Source organism: Nymphalis io, chromosome 27 (genome assembly GCF_905147045.1).
Source record: "Nymphalis io chromosome 27, ilAglIoxx1.1, whole genome shotgun sequence".
NCBI classification, from domain to species: domain Eukaryota; kingdom Metazoa; phylum Arthropoda; class Insecta; order Lepidoptera; family Nymphalidae; genus Nymphalis; species Nymphalis io.
This window is the reverse complement of record NC_065914.1, coordinates 6,309,181-6,323,292: the sequence shown is the minus strand read 5'-3', so window position 1 is coordinate 6,323,292 and position 14,112 is coordinate 6,309,181. Positions and strand designations below refer to the sequence as shown.

The following is a 14,112-nucleotide window of genomic DNA, read 5'->3' as shown; positions in this document are numbered from 1 at the left end:
AAAATAATAATAACAGGCTTACTAACAAATCTGAACACTGAAAAAAAATGAGGTATTACGTGGAATCTTATAGCAGTAACCCTGCTTTATATATATGGCTGCAATATAAATATATATATTTAATTAAAGAGTGATTATTTACGAGCCGTTATTCATAAGCTATCATTGGTACCTACGGATCAAAAGATTACAAATACGATTTGGGTGCCGGGACATCATGAGTCTCGTGTCCCGGGACTTTCGTGTCGAGACGCACAGACAGAGCTACGCAGATAGTGTGCCATGACCGAGGTAAAATGAGGGTATGATCAATGCAGCGTCACGGTAACATGCGCAAGCGATCCCGTGGCGCTCCCCGTTAAGACGGAAATGGATGGTTTTAAGTGGGTATTCCGATGTTCAGGGCACACTCGGCGCCTCGGACACCGGCGAACCCCACGCACCCCCTACTGTTCCCGTGGAGGAAACGCGTATTGCGTTATTCCAGCGTTCAAAAAAAGGGTATGAACCATGCTATTATAAAACTGGTTAGGGTGGGATGGCATATTCCTACGGGTTCAAGTTGTAAAATAAAAAAAATGCTTGTGCAAATATTCTGAAAATATAACACACTATAAGATAATATAACCCTTTTGTATATAGCCCTTAAGGATAATAATTGTATGAGCTTAAACTTCTAAGTCAATTACGAGACTGGGTTAGTACTTTAATCCAATAAGAGATGGCGCCACTTTGCTGCAATAGGGTCAACGATCGTAAAGAGATTGATAAATCCTTCCTTACTACGGCATAACGAAATCGGGTACGCTTTAAGCATATGATGAAAGCTGAAGTAGTATGATAGCAGAAATGTGTGCCATATACTACTTTTCTTTTGTAAGTACATACTTATATAGATAAACACCCAGACTCAGGCTAAACAGACATGTTCATGCACACAAATGTCTGTCCTGTGTGAGAATCGAACCCACAACCTTCGGCGTAAAAGTCAAGTATCTATCACCCACGCCAACCGGCCGCGAATATTGCATTACGTATTTTTCACAGCTATATTAAACAAGTACATACATTCAACTACATATATACAATTCGCTTCAATCCAATTCATTTAGCAAACATCGTAAAAAATAGTTTAAACTAGTACAAAATAAAAATTCAACGAGTTAAGACGTGTTTTATTCATCAAAGTAACAGATAAAGATCATATTGCCTTCAACAGTAATAGAGATGACCGGATTATGGTAGAACTGGCCAAATACCAGAATAATCCAGAATCCCATGAAGGCTACTAATACCTTAAGAAGTCAACTGGCACCCATTCCTAAAATGAAGAAGTCATCGGGACTACGATGTCAAATGTTAACCAATATTTATATTGCAAATATAGTCCTATAATTATTTTTATCCTAGTAAAATATAATGCAGGAACATTAAAATAAGTAAAAGATACATTAAAGGCACGGGTAACAAGTCTATGGAGATACAAGAAAAAAAAAAATGTACATATTTTTTTTATCTTTTTCTTGTCTCCACAGACGTGTTGTATTTTCGTTTAAACACGTAGCGTCATCATTAAAATTCTCCTGCATGTGAATTTCCCACTCCTGGCTATGGACTAAGTGGCTGGAATACACATGTGGCAGAATTTCAGTGAAATTAGACACATGCAAGTTTCCTCACGATTTTTTCCTTCAAAGTCAAGAATGAGTTGAAATATAATCACAAATTAAGCACATGAATATTCAGTGGTGCTTGCCCGTGTTTGAACACACGATCATCGGTTAAGATTCACGCGTTCTTACCACTGCGCCGTCTCGGCTTTTTTTTACCACCAACACTGTGGCCACAAATTTTCAAGTGTTTAATTTCTATTATAATTCAAACCGTGTTCAACGATGGCGTAAACCACACGTATCGGTTATAAATTTAATTCATTTATCCATAAACCCGCATTGGAATAAAGAGCCCTTTGCCCAGCTATGGGAAATTTACAGCCTATTATGTTTCATTTATGATTGTATGTACGTTACTAGTCGTATATAATATACATTACAACAATGAATACAGTTAAGCTATTTTCTTACATTTTATCAATAAAATGCCCATATTTCCTTCCAGTTCTCGTGTCCATGGTAACTTATGTATGAAATAACAGCTTAAGTTATACATGAAATCAATTTCATGCGTTTTCTTGTGTTAATGAAATACGTTTTTTGGAAACTTTGATGTTACGTCCCTTGTACCTGTAGTTACACTGGCTCACTCACCCTTCAAACCGTAACACAACTGTACTGAACTTTGCGTTTGGCGGTCGCCGATAGAATATCTGATGAGTGGGTAATACCTACCCAGGCGGGGTAGTACAAAGCCCTACCACCAAGTAAATAAAAATATTGCTTATTTCATTTAGTTATTTTATATTTGAGCACCCGAGTTTCACTTATCAATTACTAAAGTACTGTAGGTGTAAAATTATTTCTATAATACATAAAAGTAAAAAAGTGAAACCTCAAAATGTCCCACAACTAGGCTCTAGAGCTTTCTCTCTATTTTAGAAGGTTTGGAAGTTCACCACGCGCTATGCGGGTTGGGAGATACAAGTGTATGTTTAATCCGAAACATGCAGGTTTCCAAAACTCAGTACAGTACAGTAACAGCCTGTTAACGTCACTGCTGGGCTTAGGCCTCCTCTCCCTTTTGAAGAGAAGGTTTGGAACTTATTCCACAACGCTGCTCCAATGCCGGTTGGTAAAATACAAATATGGCAGAATTTCTGGCTGCTACTGAGAATTTTCTGACAGAAAAACCCAATAACTTTTGATTGGCCCGACCTGGGAATTGAACCCAGGACCTCCGGATCTGCGACCTTATATAAAGCCACTAGACCAACGAGGCAACTTCTAGAGTGTGAAATAAAAATTTAATTAATTCCCCAATCACATACATCAAAATCTGTGCAGCCGTTTAGGAGTTCAATGACACTTACAGAATAATTATTTACATAAAGAGTATATATATAACGATATGAATTGTAGAGACAACCCAGCCCTCTATCCTCAATCAGCCAGTTAGTAACTAATAAAGCAATTACCGCACCTACCTTACAAATTAACCAATTAACTAATTGATAAAACGTTTGTCAGTATCTAATATAAAAATGACAAGGTCTGTTTGTTCGGTTAAGCTAAAAAACCGTTTTAGATCTATTTTTACCATATTATAGACTGAAATTAGTATTATACAAATGCTGGTTTTCGCCCGCAGTTACGTCCACATATGAGAGGTAGTGGGGAGATTAACTAGGTAACCTAGGTATTTTTGGAATACCCCTGAAATGAAACGTTGCCAAAGCTGTAACAAATACACGAAAACGTTGCATTAAAATTTGTAGATCTTCAAAATATTTATAGAAAATTAATTGATGATATCTATCTTCTATAGAAAAGTCATAGTAACTATTTATATGGGTAAAAATCCTTTCTAATATTATCTCAACTAATATTATATATGCGAATGTGAGTTTGTTTGTTTGTTACACTTTCACGCCTAAACCACTAAATCGATTTTGAAAATTCTTACACCAATGGAAAGCTACATTATCAACGAGTAACATAAACTAAATTTTGTCCCCGTATCCCCACGGGAACAGGAACTACGCGGGTAAAACTGCGGACAAACGGTAGTAATATTATAAATGTGAAGGTGAGTTGAGTTCATGAAATTTTGCATATATAGAGTCAGGGATACAGAAAAGGACGAGGAGGGTACTTTACACCTCTCCTTCCTCTACAACGCGGGAATCTAGTAAATATTAACCTCAATTTAAGATATTTGTCACGCAATATTATCAATATTAAAAAACATATCAAGTTTAGCGTTATCTATAAATATATGATCATGTCATTCACAGTTTATATTTTTATATGTATTTAATTTGGTAAGAAGCAAGTTTGAATCATAAAAACTCTAAAAAATGAGATAGCTACTTTGGACGATATCGCGTCCGTCCGATCTAATGTAAACCATCCCCAACCATGAAATGATATTGAAAAGTTTTTATTTCATTAGAATGTATTATTTTTTTTTACAAGACATTTTCTGTACGTAGAACACGTTATTCGCATACTACTTGACACACTAAGCCAGTTGTGTCAATGTTTGCACAAATAGACAGACAGACTTTACAATTTTAAAATATATGTCAATTTATCTCGCTTCGTCTGCACGTGTCATGAAAAATTACCAGAGATTTATACCTGGTTATTAATTACCTGGAGTTTTTTACCTGGCCATCATGGCTATCATTATTTGAAGTGTTTTGCTCTTTCATTAATCGCTATCAAATACAAGCAGTTTTATTTTATGTTATGGACAGGCGACCAGGCGGCGAGCCACTTGATATAAGATGGTAAGTGGTATCCACCGCCCATAGTCATTGCGCCACCGACCTTGTACGAAAATTTTATGTCCCTTGTGCCTGTAATTACTCTGGCTCACTCATCCTTCAAATCGAAACGCGACAATACTAAGTATTGCTGTTTAGCTGTAAAATATCTTATGAGAGGGTGGTGCTTACCCAGACGGGGAGTAGGTCTACTGGTGGTAGGGCTTTGTGCAAGCTCGTCTGGGCAGGTACCACCCACTCATCAGATATTCTACCGCAAAACAGCAATACTTGATATTGTTGTGTTCCGGTTTGAAGGGTGAGTGAGCCAGAGTAATTACAGGCACAAGGGACATAAAATCTTAGTTCCCAAGGTTGGTGGCGCATTGGCTATAAGCGATGGTTGACATTTCTTACAATGCCAATGTCTAAGGGCGTTTGGTGACCACTTACCATCAGGTGGCCCATATGCTCGTCCTCCTTCCTATTCTATAAAAAAAAAAAAAAAGGTTCTTATTATCTACACATATAAAAGAATTACTGACTGATATTATATGAAAGCACAGCCCAAACTACTGGGCACCGTGAAAATTTGCAACCTTAATTATATAATAATAATAATATCCTGGGACATTATTCACACACGGCCATCTGATCCCAAACTAAGGAGAGTTTACACTATGGAAACCAGACAACTGATATACAACAAATACCAATTTTTTTTTTGTAAATACATACTTATATAGATAGTTACACCCAGACTCGGAACTCACAGACATGTTCATGCATACAAATGTCTGTACTGGGTGGGAATCGAACCCACAATATTCGGCGTGAAAAGCAAGTATCTACCAACCACGCCGACCGGCTCGTCTAATATTATACACAGTAGCTTAGCACTAAGGAATGCTTTTTAAAAGTATAACCATAAAGGTAGTAATAAAATGTATGTTTGTAAGAAAGTCTTTAATTTTTTAAGAGATTTGTGGATTTGGTAACAATTCTGAATTATGATGTGAGCGAAGGCGGGGATAAAGCGCTAGTTTCTTATGTAAAACTATTCGTTTCCCCTTTTTTAAGTGCTGTCCCTTCCACAAACATTTATATTAATAAATTAACATTAACATAATTTAAGAACATAGTTGATAAAAGAGCTTAGACTTTCGTTGATTTTAAAGGATATTATATAAATTTAATTGTACGATGAGAAAGAGTGTCCTGACTTGAGTGTGAGAGTACTGAGTTTCTTGCGAATGTTTCTTGATAGAATCTCAAACAAATCCGGTTGTACGATTTAAATTTTTTAATATATAATGTATTTTCGACTTTGATAATGATTTTCATACCATATTCATACCTCCGCAATAACGCAACATGTCACCAAGATATTACGTAAAAAAAAGTTTTTAATTGTCTACAATATCACAGAAGAAATTACCATTTATCTAGTATATATAAATTTAAAACATACGTAACTTACAATATAAATGCTCTTTTTATTTATGTAATTCGTAATAAATAGATAAATTATATATTATATAGTTATTGTAAAATTATAAAGGTTTTCATAGGCAGACGTTAGCTAGAATAATAGGACGTCTTAATTCTAATCTTAACCCCGGTAAGACCTACATTCCAGCTATATAACCTTGAAAACAGACGAATTGTGAAAATGCCTTAAAATATGATATTTTTTATGAATATTTCACCCTTTATTAAAAGTAATTAATTATCTATATTTAAATTGAAGAAATATTTTTTATTAAATTCTTCTTTTTTTTGAGAAAAATTATCTCATCGAGGCACAGAAAGCACCGCGCATGCTTATCACCTCATTGAGAAAGACCTCAGAGTGAGACAAATTCTATAAGCGAGAAAAAGACAGCGATATGGCTCGCGAAAATCAGGGAAAACCTTTTTTACCAATCGCAGAACTGCTCATCAAATCACTTTTTTTTAACATAGTTATGTCATTCCTCAATTTATTATTTTCGTAATTCAAAATAAAAATTTTAAACGTTCGTAAACGATTCGTAAATTTGAAATTGGAATGCTTATAACCTGTCAATGTGATAAAAATGATGTTTTAAATGCCGAAAAAAAAACAAATTTCGATGATACGAAACAGGTTACACTCAAAGAGGTTTTATATAATTAAAAAATAATAAAATAACATAATAGTCTTACCTTTTTCTAAGGAAACGCACAGAATATACAACACATTATATTCGACACTGAACACAGAGTAGGTTATGAAATTGAATTATTCTATTTTTGAACGCTGCGTGCGTCTCTACTTATAGCGTGTTTTTTCTTTTATATTTTAGACGCGGACAGTTTGGTATTAAAAATCAATCGGAGTCTTCGTTAACAGTGGCCATCTTGTATTACTAAACCGGGCGGTAGCGAGCATGCGCGTAGCGTCAGCTATAGACTAACGTTACAGACTCGTAGCAATGTATTGCCAGATCGTGTAAAAATCTCTTTTCATAATGCTATGCGGTAACAATCTCCACAGAATCTTAAAACAAAACTTTATATGTCCACACTATTTACATATGTTAAGCCATCCATCTTTATGTTTTATTTTAATATTAATAAACATGAGAATATTAAAAATAACGAGTATAATTAAGTGTGAGCCACTTTTTTATAGAATAGGTAGGCGGACGAGCATATGGGCCACCTGATGGTAAGTGGTCACCAACGCCCTTAGTAATTGGCATTGTAAGAAACCATCGCTTACATCACCAATGCGCCACCAATTTTGGGGACTAAGATGTTATGTCCCTTGTGCCTGTTATTACTCTGGCTTACTCACTCTTCAAACCGGCACACAACAATACCAAGTACTGCTGTTTTGCGGTAGAATATCTGATGAGTGGGTGGTGCCTACCTGCTACTCTGCCACTAGTAAACTTGTATTTACTAAGACCATCGTTATATCAAAGTTTTTTTCATTTACACAACATTTTTATTAAACTAACCTATCACAGTGGTAATAGCATTAAATCATTGAATTATTTCTAAACGAAATATCGGGAAATACCACTAATAAATAATTTAAAAAAAAACTTACATTAATAATGATTATGTTTATAATAAATAAAGATAAAAAATAAAAGGAGATTAGATATGTGTATTAGAATATATTAAATACTGTTTTGCATGTTTTTTTTTCACACGAAAACTACTAAGCTGATTGATATAGAACTTTTATAGTGCGATAGTTACAGTTTCATTACAGATATAATACGATGATACAGATATAATATATTCCTATTATATTACAATATATTTTAGAAAAAAAAAATGAAATGCATTTCTGACCAATTACAGCAAGAACGAAGATTCTTATAGCAGACTAGACAATTTCATAGGAGATATTACACTATGATAGTGTACAATTAGTGTACCTAGTGTACCTGTATCTGCTAACTCAGGCTCGAGAACCCAGTAACCCAGGATCTGATAAGTGAACTAGACTTGTACTAGTTGATACCGGCTCGCACTAGATTTTCACATATTAATATAACATTATGTTTCATTTTATTAAAAGTATTTTTATTAATAATAATAATAATTAAAAAATACGTAAATATTAACAAAATATCACGGGTTTAAATTCGATAAAAACACTATTAACTTTTCGTGTGCTTGATATGAATGCTATTAGGACATTAGCTGAATAATAATAATAATATTCTGGGACATTATTCACACACGACCATCTGATCACAAATTAAGCAGAGCTTGTACTATGGAAACCAGACAACTGATATACTACATATACTACTTTTCTTTTGTAAATACATACTTATATAGATAATTACACCCAGACTCTGGACAAACAAACATGTTCATGCACAAAAATTTCTGTCCTGGCAAGGAACTGGCAAGGAAAGGCAAGTATCTACCAACCACGCCACCACAAAAATCGACGGTAACTATATGGTGGTGACGTAAATTCCGGTAGTCCATTTGCCAGTCCGCCTACATAACATAACATATGTATATATCTTAATTTATTAATCATGCACAAGAAGAAACTGATTTTATATAAAAAACATTGAAATGATATTTTTAAAAATCGAACATCAAATAATACAAATTGATGTTAATTTATCGATTAATTACTCTTAAAAGTACAAATAATACAATTGAACACATTCAACAAATCACAAGTAACGTCAATAATTAATTAATTACTTACTTCACCTTTCTCTCCACAAACAAAATGGCGGTTTTAAATTAGCGCGCGTTTTTTTTTTACAACGCTGTTGTAGGGATCGCGGTAACCCCTATAAATATATGTTTAAAGTAAATTAGTAAATAAAGAAGATAATAATATTCTCCCGACCGATTTCGGCCACGGCGACCGCTTCAACTCCCTGCATGGTGTCGTTCATCTGCTCGCATGTGGCTTATGTAGCCAATCTTCTTACTGATGATCCTCGCGCATAGCGGGCATGTGAGCACTCCATTGATATAATTGTAGTTGATTGCCGCGGGTGGTCGGGCTTTCAACTGGTCGCGTCTAGCATCAAGCTCAGTGAGGCGACTCACTTCAAATTCTTGGATCCTCGCTTTAATGCTGGATCTCCATTGTTCCCTGTTGGCGGCCTGCTGCTCCCACTGCGCTGTTTTTATATTGCACCATTTCGTGTGCCGCTTAAGCACATCTTTGTATCTATGGAGTTGTCCGCTATGCTTACGCTTGCCTTCCTTAAGTTCGCAATAAAAGATACGCTTAGCGACTCGCTGATCCGCCATCCTTGCCACGTGACCACACCAACGAAGTTGTCGCCGCATAAGGTAAGCTTCATTGTCACCTATATTAGCTCTTCGCAGCACTTCTCAATTCCGCACACAATCAGACCATTGGATATTCAAGATTTTGCGTAGGCATTAGTATAGAATATTAGGAAGCACGACTGCCATGTATACAGAAATTTTGGTAGCCAATTTTAGGTCATGTGAGCGGAAGACTTTGGTATTCAGTTTGCCGAATGCCGCGGCTGCAGCACCGATCCTGCTATTGATTTCGGCATCCAATTCGCACTTGGATGTAACAGTGCTCCCTAAGTAACGAAACTGATCGACCTGCTTTAGTACGTCATCTCCAAGTTTGATGACCAGTGTTTCACGGCCGTGGATATCCAAAGACATCACTTCTGTCTTTTTGACACTGATCTTTAGGCCAAACTTGCGGCAGGACACATGAAACTCGGACATGAGCTTTTGCAGGCCGTCTGGGGATGCTGCCACAAAACATAAGTCATCCGCATAAGTGATCTCAGTAATCATTGCGTGAGACACTTTTGTTCGGGCCTTTAACCTGGCTAAATTGAAAAGGCTGCCATCAGTGCGGAAATGGACTCGAACTCCCTCGGGAGTTGTCTGTGGGACTACAACTGCAAAGTACAGGGCAAACAGTGTGGGCGCCAGCACGCATCCTTGCTTTACCCCACAGGTAACAGGGAAGAAGTCCGACTGTTCACAGTCAATAGTGACGCAGCTCCTCATTCCGTCATGCAGTAGTCTCACTAGTGCATCCCAATTTTCCTAGCACAGTCCAAAGAGCTTCACGAGGCACGCTATCAAATGCTTTCTCAAGGTCGACAAAGCAAAGATACATGCTACAACCCTGCTCTCTGCTTTTCTCTTGCAGTTGCTTGACGCACTGAGAAGATAGCCGACATGACCGGGGTACATGTGATGTACCCCGGTCATGTCAGAAGCCAAACTGGGTTTCAGGCAGAATCTATTCTGAAACTTCTGTAAGGCGGTCTAGTAAAGGTAAGGACTTTTCCAGGTACCGATAATAGTGAAATACTGTGGAACGGTCCCCCTTTCCCTTATACAGTGCCCTGATGATAGATCCTTTAAACGTATCAAGGACTTGTTTTTTTTCCAAATATGGGTAAAAAGTTCCCATAGAGCCGAATGCAACTTATCACCACCGTATTTGAGAAGGTATAAAGTCTATGCCAACCGCACGCTTATTCTGCTGTTGTCTGATGGCAGAAACAACATCATCACGTGACAGCGGCTCATCCAGCTTGATAAAAGTAGGGAGTTGAGGTAAGGAATAAATATATTCCAGATTAAATGTTCGGTCTACATTGAGCAGGAAGTTAAAGTGTTCTGCCCAACGCCTGAGCACTTCCTCCCTGCTTTTAAGAAGCCCATCGCCAGATGCAGGACGAAGTGGCCCTTTTTTCAAGCGGGATGTACCGAGCAACCTTCGAACCTCACTGTAGAACTCTCCTAGCTGATTAGTGTCAGCAAGCCACTGCACTTGACGCGCTTTATCCCGCCACCACTTGTCCTACAAGATACACTTACTGTGATAACAATACATATGTACGGGAACTTAAGATAAAAGGCGATAAATTGCTCGCGAATATATTCGCGAACAATTTATTTATTTATTTTACTGGTGTGCAAGCTCGTTTGGGTAGGTACCACCCACTCATCAGATATTCTACCGCAAAACAGCAGTACTTGGTATTGTTGTGGTCCGGTTTGAAGGGTGAGTGAGCCAGTGTAATTACAAGCACAAGGGACATAACATCTTAGTTCCCAAGGTTGGTGGCGCATTAGTGATGTAAGCGATGGTTAATATTTCTTACATTGCTAATGTCTATGAGCGTTGGTGACCACTTACCATCAGGTGGCACATATGCTCGCCCGCCTTCCTATTCTATAAAAAAATATATTCAAAAAATGATATGAGAAATTTAAAAGATAACATTTCTACAGGAAAATTACTAAGCTTGTTGGGCTTTGAATTTTTGCATAAATTAGCGTGATATATTGACGGCAGCTGATGCAACTTTATGAAATAGTTGGAAATAAAAGTAATGAACGCGGTTAAAGAGAACGTTGAACTGACCAAGTTTTGCTTAAAAGTTAACATTTTATAAAAAAAAGTAAAAAATATATAATTTTACATATTTTATATTAATTTTTATTTTTATAATTTTATATAAACACATATATAGTATTTTAATTATTTTGAATTGAATTCAAACTTTTATTACCAGCAAAAGTCATTGTTGTGACGATTTTGAAATATAATTTAACCTCGTAAACTACATTACATATTAGCTAGTATGCTCTTTTATTTATTCTTTTATTTTATTCTTGAAAACAAATGACTCCACTCCACCTAATGTTAAGTGGTAGTGGAGTCCAAACGCGACGACGGCTAGTACAGTCGAGAATGTTCTCCAATAGCGCTTAGCGCTGCTATCTCTTGACGCAATTGCAAAGGCTCGAGGGTGTTAGCGGCTTTTGCGTCGTCGATAATGCGAATCGCACGTCGTTGCAACCGATCCAAGGCCTCAAGTAGTTACTTAGCGGAGCCATCCCAAAGGTGCGAGCAATATTCAACGCAAGACTGCACCTGCGTTTTGTATAACACGAGCAGTTGTTGTGGCATGAAAAAACGCTGCACTTTGTTCAGATATAATCCCTTGGATTGAGGTCGCATCGAACGTCGATTCCTAGCACGGCAATTTTGCTTTGTATCATCAGCGTAGTGCCACAGAGGAAAGGAACAGGGGAAAATGGCGACTTTTTCGCTGTGTAAGCGCACACCTGTGTTTTCTTGGCGTTGAACTCAACAAGATTCCTCCGTTTCTCCTCAAATTCTGCTCGCCCGGTCACTTCGCGTCCATAATATCCTCCATGCACTGTACTATCGTCTGCATAGCAATGTATGTTCCCAAGAGAGAGCATATCATTGATAAAGAAAGAGTGTGGGAGATAGCACAGATCCCTGGGGGACCCCAGCATTCACTACATAGAATTGTTAAGTGCAACCATCAACTAAAACACTATGGCTACGCTTGTATAGGAAGCTGGCAATCCAGGTGCAAAGCTGAGCAGAACATATGCCGGCAGCTTGGAGAGAAGACTTCTGTGCTAGACCCTGTCGAAAGCCTTAGAGATATCGAGGCTGACAGCCAACGATTCTCCATGCTTGTCGATAGCTTCACCCCAGAGGTAGGTTACGTACCCTAGTAGATCCCCTGTGGACCGTTTAGGTCGAAACCCGTACTGATGATCCTTAATAAGACAGTGATCTTCTAGGTAATGGATCAGTTGGTTGTTTAAGATTCGTTCCATCACCTTACAAAATACTGAGGTGATAGCTATTGGCCGATAGTTTGCCGGGTCAGACCGATCCCCCTTTTTTGGAACCGCTTGCATATTAGCCTCTCTCCAAGCCTCCGGCACACATCCAGTAGAAAGAGAAAGCTGGAACAGGCATGTTATCACGGGAGACAGCTCCGCTGCACACTTCTTCTGCACTATAGCTGGTATTCCATTGGGACCGCTAGCTTTCCGCACATCAAGTGATTGCAGCTCTGCACGCAGACACGGTATCCGGGAGTGTATTTTTTATAATAAAAGTAGGCAGACGGGCAGATGGGCCATCTGATTGCAGTCACCATCGCCCATATACATTACACCGTACATTGCCAATGAGCCACCAACCTTGGGAACTAAGATGTTAGGTTCCTTATGCCTGTTGTTACACTGAATCACGCACCCTTCCAACCAGAACAACAATGTCACCTATTGCTGTTTGGCGGTAGAATGTATTGTAATGTATAATTATGGCGGTATTTGCCAGTGGGGTGTTTAATCGTTCTTCATATATTTGTCCATTATAATTTTAGTTTTGGAGTGTAATAAAAAATACAATAAAAAATGCACGCACGGTGCACGTGATAAAAGTGAAACCTCTTCAATATATATAGTTCTCTTTCTCTTTCCTCTATGTCATATCATTCTTCTCTCTCATGTAACGTGTTCGTACAATTTTGCTCTTAATTCTTGTTTACTTATCATTGGTTGAATTGTCGCCTAAGAAAATTCAAAATTAGAATACGTTACGTTTTTTACGTTCTTTCAATAAAATAGTCTAGAATGTTCTATTCTTAAACAATATTTTTAAGAACCAGAAATGAATTTTAAAATAACGGAAATGAAAAGTTAATTAAAGAAACAAAGGAATTAAATTTACTAATTTAATTTATATATAATTATTTATGGAAAATGACTGTTTAACATTAATAGAGAAATATACAACTACGACACAGCTTAGGCGGGAGAAATTAGAGTTCCAAGCTTCAGGAGCAAAAAGAGGCCCATCATGGCGAGAGGGGTTCTTTTATAACCCGGTGCCCCTGTGTTGCCTACTAGACTATCAACTCGACTCCTTACAATATGATATCCATACGTTCGTAGTTCACTCTTACAAGTGATTCACATAAAAACAAATCTATTAACTGCAGTGCTATTCTGTAAGAACTTCATTACTCACCCGTGAAACGTTGACGACTATTTTATTAAGTATTGTTTTAAATTTTACTGAAATAAAACATACTTTTCTATTGTGCTATTGCTGTTTCATTAATCAGGACAAATAATTTTTTTATCCTGTTACACTTCGTCATGCGCCGACGCAATGTATTAATCATAGTAGGGTGACCAAAAGATATTATATGTTACGTTTTGAGTAATCATGTTTATGTATATAAAATGTATATATTAGAGCCACGCGCTGGAAATCTTATATGTACTAAAACAGTAGCTTACTCTGCTTTTAAAACAGACCACATCAATTCAATACATACATTTTACTGCTGGTAAGGCTTTGTACAAGCTAATCTGGGTAGGTACCACCCACTCATCAGATATTCTACCGCAAA

The 14,112-nt window shown here is 37.2% G+C and overlaps 1 protein-coding gene and 1 pseudogene across 1 annotated transcript in view; both read right to left on the bottom strand.

Annotated features, from left to right (window-relative positions):
* The window catches only part of LOC126778850 (putative fatty acyl-CoA reductase CG5065), a 61,194-nt gene extending 54,431 nt beyond the window's left edge, over positions 1 to 6,763 (bottom strand). The window contains exon 1 of the mRNA XM_050502561.1: positions 6,572 to 6,763. The gene's annotated coding sequence lies outside the window, so the exon portion shown is untranslated. The remainder of the gene's footprint in view (positions 1 to 6,571) is intronic.
* Positions 6,764 to 8,760: 1,997 nt separating this feature from the next.
* Positions 8,761 to 13,927, bottom strand: LOC126778756 (uncharacterized; annotated as a pseudogene).
* Positions 13,928 to 14,112: the final 185 nt, after the last annotated feature.